The sequence below is a fragment of the Zingiber officinale genome, chromosome 1B (genome assembly GCF_018446385.1).
Source record: "Zingiber officinale cultivar Zhangliang chromosome 1B, Zo_v1.1, whole genome shotgun sequence".
In the NCBI taxonomy this organism is placed as follows: Eukaryota; Viridiplantae; Streptophyta; class Magnoliopsida; order Zingiberales; family Zingiberaceae; genus Zingiber; species Zingiber officinale.
The window spans coordinates 16,311,922-16,337,475 of NC_055986.1; positions in this window are offsets into that span (position 1 = coordinate 16,311,922).

Below are 25,554 nucleotides of genomic sequence, written 5' to 3' on the forward strand. Positions count from 1 at the left end.
GTTATGCTCATTGGTGAACAAAATGTATTTGTATAACGTAGAGGAAACATGAAATTTTTTAAATTCATGATCCTGCATTTTGCCAAGATTAGCAAATCCTTATGGTAGTAAATTAAATATCCTTGTTGACTATTTGTTTTTATCTAGTCTATTTTTGATCCTTTCTGAAAGTAAGAGAGATGACACGCTGGACAGATGACTGCGAGATTAACTGAATGAAGACTTTAGATTGAAATAGGGGCTGCAAATGGAAACGAAAATTCTTCTTGCGTACAATCAAGAGAGTATACAAATGTTACTGCCAAAAACCAGAAAAGGGTCCCTGACGAACATCCTCCGACGCTCAAGTCAGTATGATGCTCAAGTGGGAAATTGAATAGTAGATATGTAGCATAGAATGTGTGGTAAGAATATGTTCTAAAGCGTATTAAAGTATACCTTGCCATCAGAAAGGACCCCCTTTATATATCACCTTTAATAACCTCCGCAATCATGAGGTGACAAAGAATGTCAAGTGTCAGAAGTTGTCGAGTAAGACAATATGTATTCTGGGAGACGTATAGTCACCATCCGAAGAATCTTTTGTTACCTGTGTGCACCTTTTTTTGTAATCGACGTCATTAATGAGATAATTGAAGGAATATGCTGTCATAAAGTGTTGGCTAATGGAAAATGTAGAGTCACCTTCGAAGAAGGCTACATTGAATGTCATGTAATAAGAGAAGAATATATTCTCTAACAAGCAGTTATTATTCTCTGATAATGTGGGTTCCCGAAAATATCCCCGCCGGATATTTAGCCGACCGGGCATATATATATATATATATATATAAGAGCATAGTCCTGAGTATGATAGGACGTTCAGCCTTTAAGACCGCTCAGACATATGTTATGTAATGCTAGAGATCTAATCATAAAGTAAATAGGAAGCCAAGTACCCTAGGTTCAGATGGTTCTTAAGACTGATCGGCCATATACAGAGATACTTGTTTATGAAGAATAGGGAACTGAGTCCCGAGAGGCTTGACCGATATTTTCAGCCGATCGTCCTTGTATTGGGAGGCTTATCCTTGAAGTGATATCTGAGCTCTGGAAATCCGGTCAGGTTCCTTCTGAGATTTGCTTTATATGTCTGCTCAGCAAAGATAAGGATACTGACTCTTATAACTCTAGTCAGTTGTATATCTAGCCGCCCATATATAGGAGGACGGAAGAATGAACAATGAATACTCATATGTTTAACCGGTTGTATACTAGGCACATAGAGCAAGACGCTAGGTCCACAAGTCTTCTTCGAATATAATTCCCAGTCAACCTTGTGGTCGGTCGGGACTCTCTTGAACCCAAATAGATGATGACCAATGTGATATATATTAGGCATCTTACTACAGGCGAGGAATGCTAGACTCCTTTGGTTCGACTGACCTGTTAGCCGAGTGTTCCTTATACTGAGGGTCTTAGTGCTAGGCGAGGAACCAAGCCTTATTGCGAGTGGCTCTCTGACTAGCACATCCCCTTGACTTGGACCGTCACTTTATCTTGACTTTGACTGTCATCTTCCCTTGATTTTAACCGTACATCATACTTGGATATGTTCATAACAGTAGTATCAATTTCAATATGATATTAATTATGTTGTATTTAGTTGTATTTAATATGAAGCATGTAAATTTGAACTTTGTTGGAGGGAAAAAAAGTTAAATTTATCCTAATACTATTATCATAGATTTGAACTTAAGTTCTCTAAATTTAATCCAGTACTTACTATTAAACATTTTCACTATTTCTCTGTTAATTATTTCGCCTAAATCTATTTGATATAAATTCATAGTAGCTTTGCAATATTTCATGCATGCATTATCTATATATGCCATCACAGGATGAGACCGCCCACTGTTCCGAGCTCCGTCTGCCTGTACCGAGCTCCCTCTGCTAGGGCAATCCTTAGGCATTAACTTTTCAGGATTGCCATTAAAAGTTGAGGAAGTTGTCATCCTTTTAGGCAGTCCCTGGGGGGTTTTTGAAGACAATTGGGGTTTGGCTTCCTTGAGTTCATTCCTTTTGTTGCAGGCCATATAAAATATATCAAGGCTTGGCCTCATGCTTCCACTGGTTTCCTGACCGCTGCATTATAAAATATCCCTCCATTAGCATCGTTCCTCCCACTTGCTTTGCAAAATGCAATAATCCCCGGCCTCCCAAAGTTTCATGCACGGAAAATCCGTTTTGCGTGCGCTCGAGCTGCAGTCTCCAACGCAATACTGCTGATTTGATCTCCCCAAAGACTGCAATTTGACGTAGCAGCAGAGCACAAAAGAGCAGCATGCATGTCCTCGTTCCATCCGTTCAACTACGGATTTTGTCTCGAAATTAACTCGCGTGACTTTTGAACAAACATGACTACTGATTATGATTTTGAAGCGCCTGGGGTTGCTTTATTTCACTCTCTCTTTGTCTGTGTTTTTGTTTTCTGAAATATGCAGAGAAGCCTCTCCCTCTCTCTGCTCTTTGCAGCTTGATCTGTTGCATTACATTAAAGAAACAGAGGCAATATTCATGGTGGACAATTGAACTAAATTGATCGGCATGATGCTGACCAGGTACGTGATTTCCGCTGGTCTCTGTCAAGCACTATGCTGCCGTCCCAGAATGCATCACCCACTTCGTAACGGCTATCGATGGTGGTATAGGGTTTCAAACACTAGCAGAATTATCAAAATCTAGCAAAATTATCAATAATAATAATAATAGTAATAATAATAATAATAATAATAATAATAACAGTAAATTTGAGTTCAGAACACCCGGATCGGTAAACTAGAACGTTAGCTAGCTAGCAATTCATCATTGATGTTGCAACATCCTGGTCATGAATCCACGAGAAAGCAAATTAAGCGATGGAGTGCACTGTGGTCCCACTTTGACTACAGCCGCCGGCTTCCGGCTCGCCCTACGCCTTAGCCGAACCGGCCGGCAGCCTCCATGCGATATCCGATCCAAAGGGAAGGGTAGAACAGCAATGTCCCTAGTCAAACACCAGGCGGGCATAACAATTCCCAATTCCCAACACCCAACACCAGAGGCGATTGATCGAGCCATTCACAGAATCAAATTAATTACTTTCCCCGAACCACGAGATCGACCGGAATCCATACCCAACGTTGCAAACAACCGAAAGGCGATAACTTGGCGATCCGCACGCATTAATGGGAGGAAAAATCTATATTTATATGTATATGCATGGTGAACTATGTATCTTCCGCGTTTGTCCTGTTGTGTTCGTCGGAAGGGTTTGGCGTCGAACAGAGGCCGCTCCGGCCGAGGGCGACGAGAGGCAGCGACGACGGAGAGCGAGCTTGGATTTCCAAAACGGGATAAATAATTGATGGTGGTGATTCTATTGCTAATGTCGCGCTTGGTTGTCTTGAGCGATGCAGTTATTGAAGCTCAGTGAGTAATTAATTTCGTACGTTCGTCGCCCTCAAATCTGCTGCTGAAGAAGAGTGGAGAAGCGTGGCGCTCTAATTCTCGCGCTTAGTGTTAATCTGGCATTATAAGTTGCAGCTTTTGGCGCTTCTGGCCGTCTGCATGCAGCTCGACGTTGAATCAAGTAGAAGATTGTGTCCCCTTCATGAGAACTGCGCGTGGGGAGGGAAAAAAACTAGCTAGCAGTAGGGGTTTTATGGGGGAAAAAAGAAGGTGAAGTTCTTCAAATAAAAGTCATAAACTAAAGGGTAATTATGCAATTGAGCAATCTGATTAATTAGTGACCATTTAGTTTCCAATGGTATGTAATAAGTGGGCTCAGCTGGATACAACATGACAATCAAAGTCAAGATATGACTTTAATGTGGTAGTCAAAGTCAAAATGATGTGACAGTTAAAGTTAGGATAAAAGTATACTTCCCAATTAGTTTCATGTTTTGTCTAGCATTAAGACTCACAAATCTAGCTCGATCAAATAACAAGTCGTACGAGAAAAGGACGGTCAACTAGAATAAAGGTCAGGCGGACCCAAAAGTAATCAGCATCATAAATCTCTATGTGCGTTTGGTCGGATGAAGACCAGTAGGGCCTAAAGTACTTAGTCCCATAACTCTCCATGTGCGCTAGTCGGGATCACATATCAGTCAGATCTAAAACACTTGAAATCATAAATCTCTATGTGTACCCGTCCGGATTACATACCGATTGGGCCTAAAGCACTTAGCCCCATGACTCTCCATGTGCGCCTGTCCGGATTACATACTGATCGGGCCTAAAGCACTTGATCCCATGCATCTATATGTGCGCCCGATCGGATGAAATACCTGTTAGGATCGATGATCGCGGCTAGAGAGGGGGGTGTGAATAGCCGCCCCAAATTCTTCGTTTCTTCCTACGATTAGGGTTAGCGCAGCGGAAATAAAAACAATAGAAACGAAAGCGGAGAAATCAAACCTCAACACGCGTACTCGACGATGTAACGAGGTTCGGAGATGATACTCCTACTCCTCGGCGTGTTCGTAAGGTGGACGAATCCGATCAATCCGTCGGTGGATGAGATCCCGGAGAACCGGCTAATGTAACACTCCTTCTGGGTGGAGAAACCTCGCCACAATGTTTTGCAAAAGCAATACAGGAGATACAAAGAAGAGCAAGAACAAAATATACAATGAATGTACAAATACTCGCTTGCCTTCTCGTCGACTGAAGTCTCGGATGAAGCACCAACTTCACGGAAGAATGCCAACAAGCAACACAGTCGTAGAAGCTCACACGAAGCTTCGGAGCTCAGCAAAGCTCAAGAGCACAGCAGTTCAGAGGAGGAAGAAAAACTAATCTGTAGAGGCCCTCGATCTCGTTTATATGGTCTCTGATATCCTGAGTCAACCTGCGAACCTGCAAGCAAAAAGGCCAGAACACAGAAGCCCGAAATAGCCTAGCCGTTGAGTCACAACGGCTAGGCCTGGACCAATCAGGCTCCACCTGATCGGTCCAGAGCCTATCTGATCGGTCATGGGGACCGATCAGGCCCTAGGCTGATCGGTCCCCAGACCGATCAGCTGTTCCTTCCCGTGCCTGTTGCCTCCTTTTGATCGGCCTTTTGATCGGTCTCCAGACCGATCAGATAACACACAGAAGCTCACTGTGTAGTTACTGATCGGTCACCAGACAGATCAGCCGTATCACTGGATCGGTCCCCAGATCGATCCAGAGCTTGGTTTTTGCCCAAACCAAGTCCCAAACCTTCCAAACCAACATCCGGTCAACCTTGACCTGTTGGTACATCATGCTTAGCATCCGGTCACTCCCTTGACCTGCTAAGACTCCCCACCAAGTGTCCGGTCAATCCCTTTGACCCACTTGGACTTTTCACTTCGTGTCAAGTATCCGGTCACTCCCTTGACCTATTTGACCTTCTCAACACCAGATGTCCGATCACCCTTGATCCATCTGGATTTTCCCTTACCCGGCTTCACTCACCAGGACTTTCACCTAGCTTCACTCACTAGGGTTTTCACCTGGCTTCACTCACCAGGATTTCCAATCTGCCCGGCTTCACTCACGGGACTTTCCAACCGCTGGCTTTCCTCACAGACTTTCCCACGGCTTCACTCACGGACTTTTCACATCCGGTCCGGAGAACAAGCTACCGAGCCCTCTCGACCACGGTTCGGGAGAACGAGCACGAGCCCTCTCCGACTTCCATCGGTCCAGAACGAGCCCGAGCCCTCTCGACCACCGAGAACGAGATACCGAACCCTCTCCGACTTCCCATGTGCCAAGCTTCCATACTTGGACTTCTCTGTGCCAAGTCTCCATACTTGGACTTTTCCCGTGCCAAGCTCCCTGCTTGGACTTTTCACCATGCCAAACTCCCTGCTTGGACTTTTCCCGTGCCAAGCTCCCTGCTTGGACTTTTCCGAGTCAGGTCAACTCACCTCGGGTCAACCAGGTCAACCTTAACCACGAGTTGCACCCACAATTTCCCAAGCTTGTATCCTTGTAAAACATCAAGGTACAAACATTGTCAAACATAACTCGTCAAACATCAAAACACAGCTCGAGTCAAGTCAACTCGAGTCTGGTCAACCAGGTCAACCTTGACCTAAGGTTGTACCAACAATCTCCCCCTTTTTGATGTTTGACAAAACTCATAATCAAACCATAATCAAGTTAGGTTAACCCAATAACCTAACTTAGGTTTTCCAATGTTCTTCCCTGAACATTCTCTAGACATTCTCCATTCTCCTCAAACCTACACTCTCCCCCTTTTTGACACACATCAAAAAGAGTGAATCAAGGTCAAGAGTTTCTTCCTAATGAAAGTCCCATACCTTTCATTGAAACCCTTAATTTCCCCCTTGATACTAAGGTCAACAATTAACTTAGTGATAATCCCATATCACTCAAGTCTTTAAGGAGTAAAAACTCCCCCTAAAAGTCAACTCCCCCTTGACTAATGGGTAAAACTCCCCCTAAAGGTCAACTCCCCCTTGAACATTGCACCAACAATGTCTTGGATAGTTTCAACCCTTTAGAAATCCAAAACACCAACTTCATTTCTGAAATTTCAGAAATTTCAGACAGCACAGTCGAAACTGGCACGCCCTGATCGGTCACCAGACCGATCAGGTCTTCCCTGGATCGGTCACAGTGACCAATCCACGCTTCCCTGGACTGATCAGAATCCTCTCTGATCGGTCTACAGCTCTGATTTCTGATTTCTGAATTTTTCTTCTCCCGAAATTCAGAAACCTCTAGAAAATAACAGAAAATTTCAAAAATTGTAAAACTTTGAGAATACATTCCTCATAACATATATTATCATGGAAAAATAGTTTTCTATGAAAATAACTTCCATTTTCAAATCTTGATACAAAGTTCAAAAGTCTTTGAAATAGCTCAAAGTTAACTTATCTTTGTATCAACTTGTTTAATGATGAATGCTATCACTAGAAAAGCTTCATCAAGGTTTTTCAAATCAATTTTGAAATGATTTTAAACCATTTAATTTAGGACCACAATCTTTGGGCTAAATGTACATGACTTGTACATAAGCTTTCCCTATGATCCCCAATTTTGAATTAGGCTCATCTAGGTACAAGAACTATGCACCTTGATCCTAACTCATCATCCTAATATCTCACACACATCTAAGGTGTATCGAACACATCCAAGTCAATTTTGATGTGAGATATGGGTTTAGGTTATCTTATTCTAAGTTCTCATGCATTTTCTAAACATCAATTTGATCTCCATATCAAATTGTGTTTTTAACCTTAAATCAATTTCATTGATTATAAATGCAAGAAATGATGACATGGCATATGGAAAACAATATATGGCAAATAACATGTCAAGGTATAGAAAATACCTAATTCTAGCCTTAGTTGCCATTTTTGATAATTTTGATCATTTTGCCATAAATTCTATATTCCTAAGTGTAATAGACCTTAAAATCATATCCTCAAGACTTTTAGATCACTATGTGCCAACTAGATTGACTCTAGAAAATTCCTCAAATGTGGTTGGCACATCCTTATTATCTTAGGAATACTTTTCAATTTCATTTTTAAGTCTTGATTGCACCTTGAAAATTCCTAAAGTGCCACCTTTTGTCATGATTAGGTTAACTACCTATTCAAGTAGGGTTGGCACACCCTAACTCATCTAGCGTGATGAAATCACGCTCCTAGGAACCCAATACCTATTTGAGCTCATTGGGTTCACTAAGTATTCACTAGGGATGACTTCCCTAGCAACCCTCCTAATGACCCTCCTAGGCTTTGAAGCCTTGGTCATTTGGGACTCACCAAGATTAACTCTAGGGGTGACTCCCCTTGTGACCTTAGTGATGATCTTCCTTACCCTAGATTTTGTTCCATAATCGAATGGAACATTGTGATAAGTGGGCTTGACCATTTGGGACTTAGGTTTGTGACCCAAACCTTTCTTGTCCTTGGACATTGGTTTTTGACCATTAAACCCTAGAGATGACTTCTCCAAGTTCTTAAGAGCCTTTTCCAAAGTATCAAGTCTTGATCTCAAGACTTGATTCTCCTTCTCTAATACCTCAATTTTTAATTTTTCATTTTTCTTTGAGGTATTCCTAGGCATGTGTCTAGTTGATTTGGGATTCCTACGTAGGTTTTCCTTAACCTTAGATGAGTTGATCCTAGGGTTGACTTTCCTAGTGTTACCCTTATCTAGGCTCACATGTTTGGCACCTAAGCATGTGTATCGATTTCTATAATTAATATGCTTATCATTCTTGACAATAGCAATAAGGCTACTAGCATGCATCCTACTAGAATTGCAAAAATGAGCCTTAGGGATTACCTTAGGGTTTGCCTTAGCTCCCCCTATCGATGTGCTCGTCTTCTTGTCCTTGTGAGATTGCCTCCCCCTCGGACATTGACTCCTATAGTGTCCCCTTTGCTTGCATTGGAAGCACACCACGTGCTCCTTGCCCTTGCGTGTTGGGACTCCGGCTACCTTGATCTTTGGCGCCGGTGGAGTCTTTCTAATCCTCTTTGGACATTTACTCTTGTAATGTCCAAACTCCCTACACTCAAAGCACATTATGTGTAATTTATTTGAAATTAAAATGCTTGAGTTACCTAGGGTTGAGGATGGATGAAGACTTTCTTCTTCATCCCTTCCGAAGGTAGAAGCTTCTTCCTCTTGCTCCATTCTTGAACAAGAACTCTCCTCCTCTTCTTCCTTAGATGTTGAGTAGCCCTCAACTTCTAATTCCTCTCCTCCATGATGTGAGCTACTTGGCTCACTTGACTCCTCTTCATGGCTTGAAGTGGAGTTCCCCTCATGGAACTTCGCCAAGTTGTTCCACAACTCCTTGGCATTGTTGTATCCTCCTATCCTACACAAAACATCATTAGGTAAAGAAAATTCAAAAATTTTCAATACCTCATCGTTGACTAGGGATTGGTGGACTTGTTCCTTGGTCCACTCCTTCTTCTCTAGGGTTTCTCCTTTCTTGTCCGTCGGAGGCTTGAAACCTAATTGGACACAACTCCAATTCTCAAGATTAGTCATAAGAAAATATTTCATTCTTACCTTCCAAAACGCGAAGTCATCGCGATCGTAGAAAGGTGGAATCGTGACATCTTCTCCAAATAGATCCATTCTCTAGCTTATGCTCCCTCGGATGTTGATCCAACGAAGAGCGACCTCGCTCTGATACCACTTGTTAGGATCGATGATCGCGGCTAGAGAGGGGGGTGTGAATAGCCGCCCCAAATTCTTCGTTTCTTCCTACGATTAGGGTTAGCGCAGCGGAAATAAAAGCAATAGAAACGAAAGCGGAGAAATCAAACCTCAACACGCGTACTCGACGATGTAACGAGGTTCGGAGATGATACTCCTACTCCTCGGCGTGTCCGTAAAGTGGACGAATCCGATCAATCCGTCGGTGGATGAGACCCCGGAGAACCGGCTAATGTAACACTCCTTCTGGGTGGAGAAACCTCGCCACAATGTTTTGCAAAAGCAATACAGGAGATACAAAGAAGAGCAAGAACAAAATATACAATGAATGTACAAATACTCGCTTGCCTTCTCGTCGACTGAAGTCCCGGATGAAGCACCAACTTCACGGAAGAATGCCAACAAGCAACACAGTCGTAGAAGCTCACACGAAGCTTCGGAGCTCAGCAAAGCTCAAGAGCACAGCAGTTCAGAGGAGGAAGAAAAACTAATCTGTAGAGGCCCTCGATCTCGTTTATATGGTCTCTGATATCCTGAGTCAACCTGCGAACCTGCAAGCAAAAAGGCTAGAACACAGAAGCCCGAAATAGCTTAGCCGTTGAGTCACAACGGCTAGGCCTGGATCGATCAGGCTCCACCCTGATCGGTCTAGAGCCTATCTGATCGGTCATGGGGACCGATCAGCTGTTCCTTCCCGAGCCTGTTGCCTCCTTCTGATCGGCCTTTTGATCGGTCTCCAGACCGATCAGATAACACACAGAAGCTCACTGTGTGGTTACTGATCGGTCACCAGACCGATCAGCCGTATCACTGGATCGGTCCCCAGATCGATCCAGAGCTTGGTTTTTGCCCAAACCAAGTCCCAAACCTTCCAAACCAACATCCGGTCAACCTTGACCTGTTGGTACATCATGCTTAGCATCCGGTCACTCCCTTGACCTGCTAAGACTCCCCACCAAGTGTCCGGTCAATCCCTTTGACCCACTTGGACTTTTCTCTTCGTGTCAAGTATCCGGTCACTCCCTTGACCTACTTGACCTTCTCAACACCAGATGTCCGATCACCCTTGATCCATCTGGATTTTCCCTTGCCCGGCTTCACTCACCAGGACTTTCACCTAGCTTCACTCACTAGGGTTTTCACCTGGCTTCACTCACCAGGATTTCCAATCTGCCCGGCTTCACTCACCAGGACTTTCCAACTGCCTGGCTTCACTCACCAGGACTTTCCCACTGCCTGGCTTCACTCACCAGGACTTTTCCGTCTGCCTGGCTTCACTCACCAGGACTTTCCACATCCGGTCCAGAGAACGAGCTACCGAGCCCTCTCTGACCACAGTTCGGAGAACGAGCTACCGAGCCCTCTCCGACTTCCATCCGGTCCAGAGAACGAGCTCCCGAGCCCTCTCTGACCACAGTCCGGAGAACGAGCTACCGAGCCCTCTCCGACTTCCCATGTGGCAAGCTTCCATACTTGGACTTCTCCGTGCCAAGTCTCCATACTTGGACTTTTCCCGTGCCAAGCTCCCTGCTTGGACTTTTCGCCATGCCAAACTCCCTGCTTGGACTTTTCCCGTGCCAAGCTCCCTGCTTGGACTTTTCCCGTGCCAAGCTCCCTGCTTGGACTTTTCCGAGTCAGGTCAACTCACCTCGGGTCAACCAGGTCAACCTTGACCACGAGTTGCACCCACAATTTCCCAAGCTTGTATCCTTGTAAAACATCAAGGTACAAACATTGTCAAACATAACTCGACAAACATCAAAACACAGCTCAAGTCAAGTCAACTCGAGTCTGGTCAACCAGGTCAACCTTGACCTAAGGTTGCACCAACAATACCGACCGATATAAACCACTTGTTCTCATAAATCTTTCCATGTATGTCCGGACAAATGATAGGTCGGTCGGGCTTAAGGCCTATGGCCTTATGTCTTTCCATACATACGGGTTAGATTAAAGGTCGGTTGGGTCTAAAACAGTTAACTTCATAAAACTCTTCATGAATGATCAACCGTGAAACTGGCCGGAATTAAGAAACTTAGTTGTATACTTATCGCAGAATGGATCTTCAGTACACACAGTTTATCAGAGGGTTGTCTGAGCGGATTTCTAGCATGCTTAACGTATCATATGAATCTCTGACTGGATTTATGACAGCATATAATACATAACAGAGCAGCTCAATGCAAGGACAGGTATAAGGACGGTCAGCTTTGTTAGTCGACCAAGATATATTCAGTAGACAAACAGCAGATAATATTTTAATAACCTGTCAGAGTTGTTACGAAATATTCCTTTGGGACCGTCTTCAGAAGTTATCTTGTTTCATATTGGATAATCATTTATGACAACATATTCTTATAATGACTTCATCAAAGGCCTAAGACATAAACAACAAAAAAGTACATCTGTGGGTAGATGAAAGATTCCTCGGATACTCATTACACAACAAACTAACAAATTCTTACACACGATGTCACCTCATAATCATAGAGGTTATGAGGAGGTGGTATAAAAAAAGAGATTCTCTCTGTTGGCAAGGTATGCAATCTACATCATCCCACCTTTTTTTCGCTGTTCTTCATTCCTTTATCCAACACCATACTAACTTAAGCATCGGAAGACTTTGCCAGGGATCCCCTTCCTTGATTTTTGATCACTAAATCTCTGTTGGACAGTCGGCGTGTGCGCAAGATCGCAAGGAAGCTTCACCGGGAAGGAAAAAGTCTTGCTCTAGTCAACCATCTGACCATTATCACCAGCATATCATCTCTTCAGTTTTCAGACAGGATCAGTAGAGATTAATGGAACTTGATTTGATGATGAAATTATGAAATTTCATACCACTTTAGTTCGTGTTAAGAATCCTTTCATACCACATTAGTTCATGTTATGGATAGGATCAGTGCAAAAGATTCTCCATGAAAGATCATATAAAGAGGTAATTGCTTTCTCATCCTTAAATAGATTCATGTATGGATTTTAAAATATTGGTTTACATTCACATATAACTTGTTAATGTGGTGATAAAGAGGACTCCACTGTAGATAAGTCAAAGTAAGGAAGATTGGCTGATGTGAAGGTCAAAGTCAAAAAAGATAAAGGGGCGCTGCCCACAGATCAGGCAAAGTCAACTGTTCGGCCAAGTTATGGTCGGACGGGCAGCATACCTGAGCGAACGAGCAAGGCCAAATGGATAACTTGAGGTTAAGAGAAACAGGCAATGCATCCCTCAGCCACCATCCTCGCCGAACGAGATGCATGTCCGTCCAGATGAGAGGCAACTGTCCAATAATGGAAAAGTTAAGTGAAGGGAGATTGTTCAGTGCAACACAACCCAGCGGGGCGTGTCTCGATCGAGCGGCCACCGGTTGGCCCACATCAGGATCCACTCGTGTATCTCCTCGTACTCTTTTGGAGATTTGTACCACTGACAACAGAGCATGTTCTGCAGGCAAATCGTGCGGTAGAAGCTTCCAACCTATTACATCATAGATATGCATATTCACTTAAGGAAAAATGTCAGGGATACTTTTGACTAGTCTTTTTAAAGGACGTGTAAGAAAAGTGTGCACACTTTGAGATACGTGCGTAGATACTACAATGACACTATAAAAGGGGATTCTTATCTACAGGCGGAGGTATGCGTAGCTTCATTATTCTACACACTCTTTTGCTACAACATTCCTACTGTTCTTTACATTACTGGAAACTAACTTGAGTGTCAGAGGACCAACGTCAAGAACCCTTTCCCGGCCTGACACTAACTATTTTATGTTGCAGGACCACATGAAGTCTTCGCCTTGTCAAACTTCTAGCCACATCCCTAACCTGCCATCTTCTCCACTTTCAGATAGGATTATAATTGGCGTTGTCTGTGGGAAGTTCACCTGCGTCCGAAATGAAAAGATGGAGGACGTTGGACCACTCATCACCATGACGCTAACACAAGAGGATTTAGAGCTGTTGATACAAGCCTGAGCGAGAAATATGGTGGAACAACAGTACGCAGTAGCTGATTACCAAGCAAACAACCTAGCAATCTTAATGGTAGGTCAGCAAGCTGATCCAAGAGGCTGAGCGGAAAACCCGACCATTCACAAGCCAAACAACAGGCCAATCGGCACCTTCGGAGAAGCGCCAGATGCATCAGTCCCTTACCACCGTGTATTATTCCACAAGCCATCAGAAGATCAAGGCTGAGTGGAAAAACCACAATGCTCCTCTTCAGAGGACGCGCCCGTCTAGGATGGATAGAAAGGGAAAGCACCCCGACTTGACGACTCTCCTGAGCGGATCAATAGACAGTTCTTCCAGGAGATCCTGGACGATCAACTGCTGTGTCATTATAGACCTTTGAGGATCGAGGAATACACGTGAGCAATTGACCCCAAGGACCATCTAAATAAATTCGATAATATGGCCATGCTCCACCAGTTTACCAATGGAGTTAAGTACCGAGTATTCCTCACCACGCTCTCTGGATCAGCGTAGAGGTGGTTCAGGCGACTGTCGATCAGATCCATATACAACTTCAAAAACTTCCGAATGATATTTCTGCAACACTTTGCAAGCAGCAACCACTATCATAAGGCAAATGCCAATCTGTTCGCGATTAAGCAAGGGCCTAAGGAAGCGTTGCAAGCCAATATTAAGAGGTTTAACCAAGTGGTAATGGAAGTCCCATCGGCCACTCCAGAAATCTTGGTGAGTTCTTTCTCCCAAGGACTTGTAGAAAGTGAGTTCTTTCACCCACTCATCCGGAAGCCCCCAAGAGATTTAGATCATCTGCTCAGACGAGCCACAGAATACATCAACATGGAGGAGACCCAGGCAGCTCGAAAGAAGGAAGTGATTCCCGAGTCAACTGATGCCTCGAAATACCGTGCAACCCATACACACCAACCACCGAAAGGGCCTCAAGTGGGAGCTGCGCCACAACATCAAGAGCCCCAAACCCATGCGGTTCAGCATGGGAGGCCGATTGAGTGAAGTTAGCTGAGCCCATACCTTGGGCACCGCTTTTCTGTTCCTATCATCGGTCACCAACACATAACACTAGAGACTGCTATCAACTCAAACTGAAGCCACGCCGACCGACACCTTCAAGATTTCCCCGCCAATCCCTAATGCCTGATCACCGCCATCACAGCCGATTGGGAGGACAACAAGAGGGAGGCAGGTCGGGAGATGAGCAGCACCACCAATAGCCCCCGCGAAGAGAGTATGAAAGGCCCACACGGGCATCTATGGAGCGGTCATGCCCGTCAGCTCGAGAAGAAGAGAACTGAAGCAATGCCGCTCGGGGTGACATTAGTATGATGGTAGGAGGTCTAACTGACAGTGATTTCAACTTGGCTCGGAAGTCACATGCCCAACGATTGGAAATACATGCTGTCAGATGTAGCAAAGAGAAAACAGAGGGGCCAGAGATCAGTTTTGGCGCTCAGGACTTAGAGGGAGTGGAGGTCCCTCACGACGATGTCCTGATTATCAAAGCTGTAATTGTTAACTACAATATTCACTGTACATTTGTAGATACATGTAGCTCAATAAATATCATCTTCAAGAAGACGTTCGATCAACTACAAATCGACCGAAGTGAGATGCGGTGCATGACAACACCCTTGTATGGGTTTACTGGCAATGAGATTTGCCAATTGTCTAGGCTTAGCTAACTATATCCCTCAGGGAGGAGCCGCTCAAGAGAACAAGGATGACGAACTTCATTGTGATGGACGCCCTGTCCGCCTACAATGTTATTCTAGGCTGACCAGTGTTGAACAAGTTTCGAGATGGTCGGAGAAGTTAAAGGCAACCAGCTAGGAGCTCGGCGGTGTTACGTTGAAATAGTCAAAACTTAGTCACGGGCCATGCGGAAGGCTCAATGACTGGAGGTAAATGTAATTCTGGAAGAGCCTCCCGCGCTAGTCTATGACAAAAAAGAAGAAGTCCAAGTGCATCCCAGCCTACTAGAAGCCATGACATTCATTGCGGCCAACCTAGGTGCAAAAAAGAAGACGGAGCTGGTTGTCTGTCTGAAGCAAAATCACAATGTGTTCGTATGGGCAACGCATGGGCTCCCGGGTATCTCGCCAACCATCGCACAACATGAGTTGCATATCCAACCAGACACCAGGTTAGTGAAGCAAAAGAAAAGAGACTTCAGGTCAGAATAGAATCATATCATCCGAGCGAAAGTGGAAAAGTTGCTGGAAGCCGATCACATACACGAAGTGCAATTCTCGAGCTGGCTAGCTAACATGGTGCTGGTCTCCAAGACAAGTAATAAATGACAAGTCTACATTGACTTCAGAGACCTGAATAAGACCTGCCCAAAGGACTACTGCCCGCTACTACGCATTGATCAGATGGTAGACTCCACGGCCAACTACAAGTTGATCTGCATGTTGGATGCATACCAAGGCTATCACTAGGTGCCGCTTGCAAAGGAGGATCAAGAGAAGGTCAACTTTATCACGGATGATGGAACCTTCTGCTACAATGTGATGTCGTTCGTGAAGGTGCTGGAATTCCGTTCTGTTTAAATTTCCCTATACAAAAATTGTACAAGTACAAAACTTTTCCTAGCAACCCGCATGTTCGATCAGACATGTGTTTGATCAATCAAGCAAGTTCTTGATAGATCAAAGAACACCTTGATCAAAGTACAAGATCACTGGCCTCTTGTATTGGTATTCAAAATCGATACAAAGAAAACAAAACTAATTACGCAGCAGAATTAAAGAACTAGTTGTACCTTTCTTTTGTAGCTAAAGACATCTTGATCTTCTGTCGTATTCCTCTCCTCTTCTTGGATGTCGTGTGGGCGACGATCTACCAAGACAAAACCACCCTTCCACTCTTCTCTTCCAAACCGCTAGCCACAAAAGGAGGCTCTAGGATGAGGCACCTTCTAATCTTCTTCCTTCTCTTCTTCTTCCTCTTCTCCAATCCGTCGGCCACCAAGGAGGAGGGGGCGCCGACCACAAGGAGGAAGGGGGGGGGGGGGCGGCCACCAAGCAAGGAGGAGGGGAGGGGCGCCGACCCTAGCAAGGGAAGAGGGGCGCCGTCCACAAGGAGAGAAGAGGATTGTGAAAATTAGATTTTAGGGGGCACCACCTACTCCTTTTATAACCTTTGCTGTCGGTTACAAAGAAAGAAAAATAATAGAATTCAGTTAAGAAAAAATCTCCCTTTCTAGGACGGAGAAAACTAAACCAAGTTAAACCAAGTTAAACTAAACCAAGTTAAACTAAACCAAGTTAAGTTAAACCAAACCAAGTTAAGTTAAACCAAACTAAGTTGTGGATGGGTGGATGCAAGTTTTTATATAGAGGCTACAACAGGGACCTAGAGGAGAAATTGGTTTAGGCCTCCTGATAGGCTTGGGCTTCCTGTGTTCGGCCCGAACATCCAACCCAAGTCCATCAATAATAACACATACCACTAAAGGATTATTATTGAACTACCGTACCAATCCCATATTACAATATGGACTCCTTCTTATCATGAGTGCGTTAATCTCCCTATGTTTAAGATATCGTATGTCCTTTAATTAATTGAGTTACTGACAACTCAATTAATTAACATATGATTCCAAGAGTAGTACCACTCAACTTTATTATCATGTCGGACTAAGTCCACCTGTAGGGTTTACATGATAATGCTTATGAGCTCCTCAAGGGACATCATCAGCCTAAATAATTAGGACACAATTTCCTTCTATAATCAACAACACACCATATAAATAGTACTATTTTCCAACTCATCGGACCTATTGATTTAACGAATAAATCTCACCCATTGATAAGTTAAAGAAATAAATATTAAGTATACGTGCTTGTTATTATATAAGGATTAAGAGGATGCACATCCATAATAACAGAGGTTCTGTTCTTTTATGTAGTCAGTATAAATCGAACAACCTCAAATGGTCCTACTCAATACACACATAATGTACTAGTGTAATTTTATAGTCAAGACAGACTAATACCAAATTACACTACAACCATTCTAATGGTTTGTCCCAATCCATCTTGGTTGTGAGCTACTATTTATAATTTATAAGGAACTGATAACATGATCTTCTATGTGGCACCACACACCATGTTATCTACAATATAAATTAAATGGACAACTGCATTGACATATATATAAATATAAAATGTAAACATTTGACCAAAGTAATTCTCATTTCAAAATATTTCAAAATAGATGTTTATACAAAAGCTAGGCTTATGGTATACATCCCAATAGTTCGGATTGAAGAATGCCGGAGCCACCTATCAGTGGATGATGAATAAGGTGTTTTAGAGGCAGATCAACCGAAACATGGAGGTATATGTCGATAATATTTTGATAAAATCCCTCCGAGCCACTGATCTCTATGTAGATATAGAGGAGACTTGTCAAATGTTGAGGAGGTATATAATCAAGCTCAATCCAAGTAAGTGCCTGTTCGGAGTGAGGAGCAGACAATTCCTCGATTACATCATCACCGAGTATGGGATCGAAGCAAATCTGAGCAAAGTGAAGGCACTCTAGGACATACCCCCTCCACGCATCCTAAAAGAAGCTTAGCGACTAACTGGACAAATTACCGTCTTGTCAAGATTTATATTCAAGCTGTCCGATCGGAGCCACCCTTTCTTCAAGGTTTTATGTCAAGTTACGAAATTTCAATGGAATGTTGAGTGTGACAAGGCGTTGGAGGAGCTCAATAGTTATCTAAACTCTTTACCTGTATTAGCAAAGCCCATCACTGGTGAGTCGCTCTGGATGTACTTGTCGTTCATAGAGCGGGCGATTGGCTCAGCGTTGGTGCGACAGAACAATGCTAAATAATAGCCCATGTACTTTTTGAGCCATATATTAAAAGATACTAAATGTCGCTATACCCGTCTCGAGAAATTGGCGTATGGGCTACTCCTCACCGCTCGGAGGTTATGCTCATACTTTTTGTTGCATCCTATAATTGTATTGACTAATATCACTCTAGGGAGGGTTCTCCTTAACCCTAAAGCATTCAACTGACTAATTAAGTGGATCATGGAGCTAAGTGAATCTGACATACAGTACTAGCCCAGATCAGTGATCAAGGCGCAAGTTTTAGCCGATTTTGTGATGGAGGTACAGAACATCGAGCTAGAGGAAACCTGGAGGATATATGTGGACAGATCGTCCACCCGGTAGGGTAGCAGCATGGGCATACTTCTGATATCACCATATGAAGATCGAATGCAGCTATCCATTCAGCTGGACTATTGAGCCATGAACAATGATGTAGAGTACGAAGCATTGATCGTCGGAGTGCAAACAACTCAACATATGGGAGCCACCCGAGTCCTTATCCATTAGACTCCTAACTAGTAGCACAACAGCTATCAGGAACTTTTGAAATAAATAATGTCCGACTAAGGCTATATGCTGAGACTTTTGAAAAATTGAAGGTCGAATTTCAAGAAGCAATTATCCAAAAAAATCCCCTGAGCATAGGATCAATATGTAGACGAGCTTGTAAAATTAGCAAGTTCCTTAACCCCTGTAGTGTTGGACAAGCTGATCGAGAAGGTAATGTTGGTGGCTCATATTGAGAGGTCGGCTGAAGGAGGGATCTCGAATGATTGGAGGGCACCTCTGATTGAATTCCTTCGATTGGTCAACACGTTGGCTGACTAGGAGCAGGCTCGATTAATAAAAAAGAGAGTCAGACAATTCACCTTATTAGGAGACCATCTGTACAAAGAGTCTTCTTGAGACCATTGTTGAAGTGCATCGGGTCGGAAAGCATTCAATACATTCTGCAAGAAGTTCACCAAGGCTCCTGTGGCAGTCATCGGGTGGTCGCTTGTTGGCAAGAAAAATTCTATTGACAGGATATTTCTAGCCTACTCTACAAGCTGACACCGCTCGGACGGTAGCAACCAGCTTATCTTGTCAAAAATATTAGAACATACTGCACAGGCCCATTAAGGACCTGAAGGCATTCATGGTCTTCTGCTCGTTTGATTAGTGGGGCATGAATATCGTCGGACCCTTTCCCATGGTGACCGGACAGAGGAAATTCCTTCTCGTGGCGATAGACTACTTCTCCAAATGGGTGGAGGCTGAGCCGCTCGCTAAGATAACTGAATAGATGGTTATCAAGTTCTTGTGGTAGAACATTATATGTTAGTTCGGTATCCCATACAAACTTGTCTCCGATAATGGAAGGCAATCATAAGGACGGAGGCTCAAAGAATGGTGTGCTAGCTATGGTATTATGCATGCCTTCACTTCAGTAGCTTTCCCTCAAAGCAATGGCCAGGTGAAAGCACTATGTGAAAATGGGTAATAGACTTCACCATTGTTTACTTCGACAATTAGTAATTATGAAGTAATATATGATAATTAACTTCGAGAATAAATTTGATGCAGTAAATACAATTTTATACTTTATAAGTTTAAAAACGTGAGTTTCACTTCTAATTTTATCTGACTTTTTTACTTTATAATATATATTCAACCATATTCAATAGAGATATCCTCAGAGAACTCGGAACTCGGCTCAACCATATTGGGGGAGGCTGGGTAGATGAGCTGCCGAACATGTTGTGGGCCAACCACACCACACCCAAGGAAGCTACCCGCATAATGTTGGGAATTTCGGGCCGCAAAAACCACTTTTTGCGTTGCGGAAACCCCGAATCCCATGCCACCGGATCCGTGCGAAGTTATAAAATTTCATAAAAACTTCGTGTACATGTTTTCTAGCCTAGATCTACACTAGATCTACAAGGAAGAGACTTATACCTTTGTAGCGAAGCTCTTCGCGTATCCTGCTCGTCCAAGGTTCGCCGGATCTCAAGGTTGTCAAGTGTACAACACTCTATGTGTATCCACACGAACAAATCGATGGAGTAAACCAAACAAAAGGTGTTCTAGCACCTTTGATGGTCACAACAAGGAGGAAGAGAGGGAGAAGAAGATGAGAGGAGGAAGAAGATGGGAGTTACCAAAACAAAATGAAACTCACACAAGCACTTAAGTGGCCGGCCACCTCCAAGAAAGGCTTTTAAACCTCCATGGGATATCAAGAGTCACAACTCTTGATCTCCCTCATGAGGTGGCACACACATGTGCTAGCCTTGATGAGGTGGCACATCATAATTAGCCCACTTAATGTCAACTCACAAATGAGGTGGCAAATGGTCAAGTCAAACTTGACCCTTCATCTTCCTCTCAAGTCAAGTCAAACTTGACTTAAATTCTCCCATTGGTTGATCAAATCTAACAATTGATTCAAACCAATTTAATATAATGAATCTCTATTCATTGATTAAATTGATTCAATGAAACATAATCTAAATTAGATCCATTGAACACATGAATCAAATCGAGTCCAACTCAATTAGTTTAATTTGAATTACTCTTAATCCAATTTGGTTCATTATATGAACCTAATCCTCTTGGTTCATCAAATGAACCTAATCTCCATCTAATTGCCCTTTGTGTGTGACCCTATAGGTTCTTGTAATGTTGGCAATGCTCCTAAACCCTTTTAGAAGTATAAGTAATGAGCGGTATCTAACAACACATAATTACTACCCAAGTTACAAGAATGTTGAGATCCAACATCACCTTGTGACTACTAATTATGACGCCTCACAATATATGACAAGTGTCCTTCTATCCTTGACATCTAGATTGATCAATATGAGGCATAGACCGTGTCATCCTCTAATCAATCTAAATCTTGAATCCCAAGTAGACTCACTCAATCAAATGAGCTCAACATCTCATATTGACTCATTTGGGCATGGCCATGCACTTAGTGGTCTCACTCTATCAAGAATAATGATGTCACTCCCGTCATATAGGAGGGATAGATCCCATCTACATCACTCACATCCCTCCGCATAATTTGTTACATACCTAGTAATCGCCTTTATAGTCCACCCAGTTATGGGTGACGTTTGACGAAGCCAAAGTATGTAACTCATTATGTAGGGAACCATTGTGACTTCAGGTCCAAGGACTAATAGTCATACTAATAGCCACATGAGAAAGTATATGACACTCATATAACGATCCATGATACTTTCTCAAGGCGGGTCATTCAGTATACATTCTCCAATGCATACCCATGTGTCAACTTGATATCTCTATATCCATGACTTGTGAGATCAAGTCATCGAGTTGACCTACATGCTAGTCTCGTCATATTAACATTGTCCCTGAATGTTAATACTTGACTAGGAATGATTAAGAGTAGTGTTCTCTATATCATCTCACTATCGATTCAACCAATCGATTGATATAGACAAGAACCTTCTACTCAAGGATGCTATTATACTTAGTTATTTGACACCAATACAAGTAAGCATAATAACCATAAACAAATGCCTTTATATATATAAGAAATATGATACAATGAGTCCATACAACAATCATCAAATGGTTGGCTCTAGGGCTTTAACTAACAATCTCCCACTAGCACTAGTGTCAATCAGTGTAGGCCCTAAGGCCTAATGACCTAGTGTGGCCATCATGCTTTCTCTGTACCAAAACCTTGGTCAAGAGATCTGTGATGTTAGCCTCTATAGGTACTATGCAAATCTTCACATCTCCTCTATCGATAATCTCTCGAATGAGATGGAAGCGCCGTAGTATGTGTTTGGTCCGCTGGTGTGAGCGAGGTTCCTTAGCCTGTGCAATTGCTCCATTGTTGTCACAATAGAGCTCAATCGGATCAGCTATGCTAGGAACCACCCCAAGCTCAGTAATGAACTTGCGGATCCAAACTGCCTCTTTTGCTGCTTCTGATGCAGCAATATACTCGGCTTCTGTTGTAGAATCAGCAACTATGTCCTGTTTCGAACTCTTCCAGCTCACAGCACCACCATTTATGTAAAACACGAACCCTGACTGCGATCGATAGTCATCCTGATCAGTTTGGAAGCTAGCATCACTGTAACCCTTTACAGCTAGCTCGTCATCGCCTCCATATATCAAGAAATATTCTTTAGTCTTTCTCAAGTACTTAAGAATATTCTTGACTGCTATCCAGTGACTTTCACCTGGATCTGACTGGTATATGCTCATCATGCTCAAAGCATACGAGACATCAGGACGAGTACATAGCATGGTGTACATGATAGATCCTATGGCCGAAGCATAAGGGATTTGATCCATGTGGTCTCTCTCCTCTCTAGAAGAGGGACCTTGAGTCTTCAAAAGACTCACACCATGTGACATCGGCAGAAATTCCTTCTTGGAGTTCTGCATGGTAAACCGTAGTAGTACCTTGTCAATGTATGTACTCTGACTTAGGCCAAGCAATCTCTTTGATCTATCTCTATAGATCTGTATGCCTAGAATGCAAGATGCTTCACCTAAGTCCTTCATTGAGAAACAAGTCCCTAGCCAAGTCTTGACAGACTACAGCAAAGGGATGTCCTTCCCAATGAGTAGTATGTCATCCACATACAATATAAGGAAGACAATTGTGCTCCCAACAATCTTCTTGTAGACACAAGGTTCATCTTCATTCTTGATGAAACCAAACTGTTTGATTGCATCATCGAATCGAAGATTCCAGCTCCGAGAAGCATGCTTTAGTCCATAAATGGACCTATACAGCTTGCATACTCTGCCAGTATGTTGTGGATCTACAAAACCCTCAGGTTATGTCATGTACACATCCTCGAGCAGGTTTTCATTCAGAAACACGGTTTTGACATCCATCTGTCAGATCTCATAATCATGGTACACTGCAATAGCAAGCATGATCCGAATGGACTTAAACATCGCTACTGGAGAAAAGATTTCATCATAGTTAATACCATGAATTTACTTGAAACCTTTAGCTACCAAGCGACCCTTATAAATAAGTCCATCCATGTCAGTCTTTCTCTTAAAAACCCACTTACACCCAATGAGTTTGACTCCTTCAGGTGGATCAACCAAAGTCCATACTTGGTTAGTGTACATGGATTCCATCTCGGATCTCATGGCCTCTAGCCATTTCTTGAAATTTGGTCTCATCACAGCTTCCTGATAGGAGGTAGGCTCATCCTCAATGAGCACAATGTCATCATGGTTAGACAAGAGAAATGAGTATCTCTCAGGCTGACGACATACCCTATCAGACCTGCGAAGAGGTAGGTCTACTTGAACTGGTTGTTGTTCCTCAACTCTTTATGGAACAACATCATCCACAACACTTTGTGATTCCAGTTCAACTTCCATCGAGGCTTCAGTGCTATGGTCCACATCTTGAACTTCTTCAAGATCAAACGTACTCCCACTGGTCTTTCTAGAAACAAAATCCCTTTCTAGAAATACCCAGTCTTAGCCACAACTATCTTGTGTTGGCTGGGAATGTAGAAGTAATATCCCTTCGTTTCCTTGGGATATCCAATAAAATAGCACTTATCATATTTGGGTCCCAATTTATCCGAGACTTGACGTCGAACGTAAGCCTCACAACTCTAAATCCTCATAAAAGACACTTGGACATCTCTCCTAGTCCATATCCTATATGGTGTCTTTATCACCGCCTTGGATGGAACACGGTTAAGTGTGAAGGTTGTTGTATCTAGAGCATATCCCCAAAAAGACATAGGAAGATCTGTGTGACTCATCATAGGCCGTACCATATCTAATAGGGTACGATTCTTCCTTTCGAATACACCATTCCACTGTGGTGTTCCAGGAGGAGTGAGTTGAGATAGAAACTCACACTCAGCTAGATAGTCACGAAACTCATGGCTAAGGTATTCACCACCTCGATCTGATCGAAGTATCTTAATAGTCTTGCCAAGCTAGTTTTGTACTTCATTCTTGAATTCTTTAAACTTTTCAAAGGATTCTGACTTATGTGTCATCATATACACATAACCATATCTACTGAAATCATCAGTAAATGTAATGAAATACCTATAACCACCCCTAGCAGCGACATTGAAAGGTCCACATACATCACTATGTATAAGTCCTAACAAGTCAGTCGCTCTCTCGCTGTGTCCACTAAAGGGAGTCTTGGTCATCTTGCCTAGTAGGCATGACTCACATGTCTCATATGATTCGAAATCGAATGAGTCCAGCAAACCATCTTTATGGAGCTGGGATAAGCGTTTGTCATTTATATGACCTAAGCGACAGTGCCAGATATAGGTTTGGTTCATGTCATTTGACTTGAACCTCTTGGTACTTATGTTATAGATAGAGTTTTCAAGGTCTAGAATATAGAGTCCGTTTATCAGAGGTGCACTACAATAGAACATATCATTTAAGTAAACTGAACAACATTTGTTCTTTATTATAAATGAAAAGCCTCTCTTGTCTAAACAAGAAACTGATATAATGTTCTTAGTCAAAGCAGACACATAACAACAATCATCCAATTCTAGTACAAGCCCAGAGGGCAGAGATAGAGAATAAGTTCCTACAGCAACAACAGCAACCCGTGCTCCATTGCCTACTCGTAGGTCCACCTCGCTCTTCGTCAATGCCCTGCTATTTCTCAGCGCCTGCACATTAGTACAAATGTGAGAAGCACATCCGGTATCTAATACCCATGATGAAGAAATAAATAGATTGACTTCTATAACATATATACCTGAAGTGGAAGTCTCACTTCTCTTCTTCTTAAGATCTTCCAGGTAGACTTTGCAGTTCCTCTTCCAGTGCCCGGTCTCACCGCAGTGGAAGCAGGTAGCATCCTTGGCGACCCCTCCTGTGGGTTTCAGTGCCTTGCCTTTGCCCTTGGCTTGAGACTTTCCCTTACCTATAGGCTTGCCCTTGCCTTTGCCCTTTTGCACCATCAAAATAGAGTTGGGCTTAACCTTCTTAAGGTTGATCTCAGCAGTTCTCAACATACTCAGAAGCTCAGGCAGTGGCTTGTCAATTTCATTTATGTTGTAGTTCATGACAAATTGACTGTAGCTCTCTGGCAAGGATTGCAAGACCAAATCAGTAGCCAGCTCTTGGCTAAGGGGAAATCCCAACCTCTGTAGATTTTCTATGTACCCAATCATCTTGAGTACATATGGACCTATGAGAGTCCCGTCTTGCATCTTACACTGAAACAGTGCCTTAGAGATCTCGAATCTCTCGTGCCTAGCTTGTCCTTGATATAGTTGACGAAGATGTTCAACCATATCATAAGCTCCCATCAACTAGTGTTGCTTATGAAGCTCAGAGTTCATGGTCGCGAGCATGAGACAGGACACATCTAATGCGTCATCTTGATGCTTCTTATAAGCATCACGGTCAGCTCGCGTGGCAGTGGCAGGAGGTACCTCAGGAATGGGCTGCTCCAGGACGTACAGTTTTCGTTCCTGTGTGAGAATAATTCTC